The sequence below is a fragment of the Mastomys coucha genome, unplaced genomic scaffold (genome assembly GCF_008632895.1).
Source record: "Mastomys coucha isolate ucsf_1 unplaced genomic scaffold, UCSF_Mcou_1 pScaffold22, whole genome shotgun sequence".
In the NCBI taxonomy this organism is placed as follows: domain Eukaryota; kingdom Metazoa; phylum Chordata; class Mammalia; order Rodentia; family Muridae; genus Mastomys; species Mastomys coucha.
The window spans coordinates 108,588,243-108,590,607 of NW_022196905.1; positions in this window are offsets into that span (position 1 = coordinate 108,588,243).

Consider the following 2,365-nt stretch of genomic DNA (forward strand, 5'->3'; position numbering starts at 1 on the left):
GAGCTGTTGTTACAAAGGAATGTAAGTTGCCACATGTGGGTGCTGGGAACCCAACTGGGCCTCTGCAGGAGCGGCGAGGCCCTTCACCACTGACTGTCTCTCCAGTTGCAAGTGTTTAATAGTTTAAAATAGTTTCAATTATAGCAACTTTTAGGAATATAGTGATATCTTTGAGCTATGAGATAAATCTTTGGAAAAAGATTTATCTAAATATTTATGTGTGTTACTGTGTCATCTGATCTGCAAGAATAGGCATCACGTGTGTGTGCAGTACCTATGGATGCCACAAGAGGGCGATAGAATTTCTGGAACTGATATAAACAGTTGTGAGCTGTCATGTGGGTGCTGGGAACCAAACTCCCCCTGCCTTTAACTCCCACTGGGATCAAAGGCATGCACTACCACCACCTGGCTGCTGCTGCTGCTGTTGCTGCTGCTGTTTTAAGAGAGTGTCTTACTATGTAGACCTGTCTGGCCTCTCTACATGGACCAGGCTGGTCTCAAAGTCACAATAATCCAACTGTCTCTGCTTCAAGCATTGGGATTAAAGGAGAGATCCATCACACTTATTAAATGTGTACTATTTTGTGCACTCATCTTGTGCTTAAATCTATAGTAAGTATCTTAAAATTTTATTTTGTTTTAAGCAGGGTCTCAAGTATCCCAGGCCAGGATCAAATTCACTATATGTCGCCAGCCTTGGATACTCTTGCTTGGCCTATTCTGCTTTGACAACCCTGTTCCTGTCACACGCCATGTAATCCTTAGATCTTGTCACTCCATCACTCACTACATACATATTTAAAATCATATTTATTTGTGTACGTGTCTATTAAATTCAGATCTGCCATGTCATGAGATTTGTGGATTGAACTCAGCACATCAGCCCTGTACATAAATGCCTCTACTGTTCAGTCTGCCAATGAATCCAGCCAGCTTTACCTTCAGCTGTGCACTGAGTCAGATCTCTCCGCTATACTACACTAGATCCTTTATGTCTCTGTCGATATTCTAGAGACGCTCTTACCTAAGGACCTTTGCACATGCTTATTTCTCTGCCTGTAAGAGCTCTGCCCCACCGGGCAGTGGTAGCACACTCCTTTAATCCCAGCACTTGAGAAGCAGAAGTAGGCAGATTTCTGAGTTCGAGGCCAGCCTGGTCTACAGAGTGAGTTCCAGGACAGCCAGGGCTATACAGAGAAACCCTATCTCGAAAAACCAATAATAATAATAATAATAATAATAATAATAATAACTTATTTATGCTGGGCTTGGTGGCACACACCTTTAGTACCACCACTTGGGAGGCAGAGGCAGATAGACCTCTGTGAGTTCAAGGTCTATAGAGGGAGTTCCAGGACAGCTAGGGCTATACAGAAAAAACATGTCTCAGAAAACATTTATATATATATATATATATATATATATATATATATATATATATATATATATATATATATATATATATATATATATATATATATATATTATATATATATATATGCATATATATGTATGTATATACACATATAAATACATATATGTGTGTGTGTGTGTGTGTGTGTGTGTTTGTGTGTGCCTGCTTATCTATATGTCCACCATGTATGTGTAGTGCTCAACAGAGGCTAGAAGAGGACATTAGATACTCTGGATTTAGAGTTACAAGCCACTGTGACCCATATGAGTTTAGGGTGCTTGGAACAGAATCTACAGCAAGTGTGGGGCTGGAGAGATGGCTCAGCCGTTAAGAGCATTGACAACTCTTCCAAAGGTCCTGAGTTCAAATTCCAGCAACCACATGGTGGCTTACAACTATCCGTAATGAGATCTGACGCCCCCTTCTGGGGTGTCTGAAGACAGCTACAGTGTACTTACATATAATAAATAAATAAATCTTTGAGCCGGAGCAAGAAGAGAAGAAGAAAAAAAATGCTCACCCATATCCCCTGTCCTTAATTTTATTTTAGACAGGTCATTTTTGGTTTGACTTGTGAGGTTTTTAGACAGAGTCTCACTCTAGTCCAAGCTGACTTAGCCCCTCTCCAGCAGGAATGGCCTGGAACTCTTGGCACTCTTCCGGCCTCAGTCTCTCAAGCGCTAGGATTACAGGTGAGAGGCCCTGCGAGACAGCCAGCGGTATGGGTCTGGTGTGGGTCTGGTGTTGCTGTCTTTGTGCGAGACAGCCAGCGGTGTGGGTCTGCTGTTGCTGGCTTTGTGTTTGAGAGGGTCACACTGTACAGCCTCCAATTCACAATGTTCAGTCTCCCAAGTGCTGGGATTACGTGAGTGCTACCCACCTTCCCTGTTCTTTCCAGCATCTTATCAGAGAGGCCATCCTTGACCATCCTTAAGCAAAACAACTCCT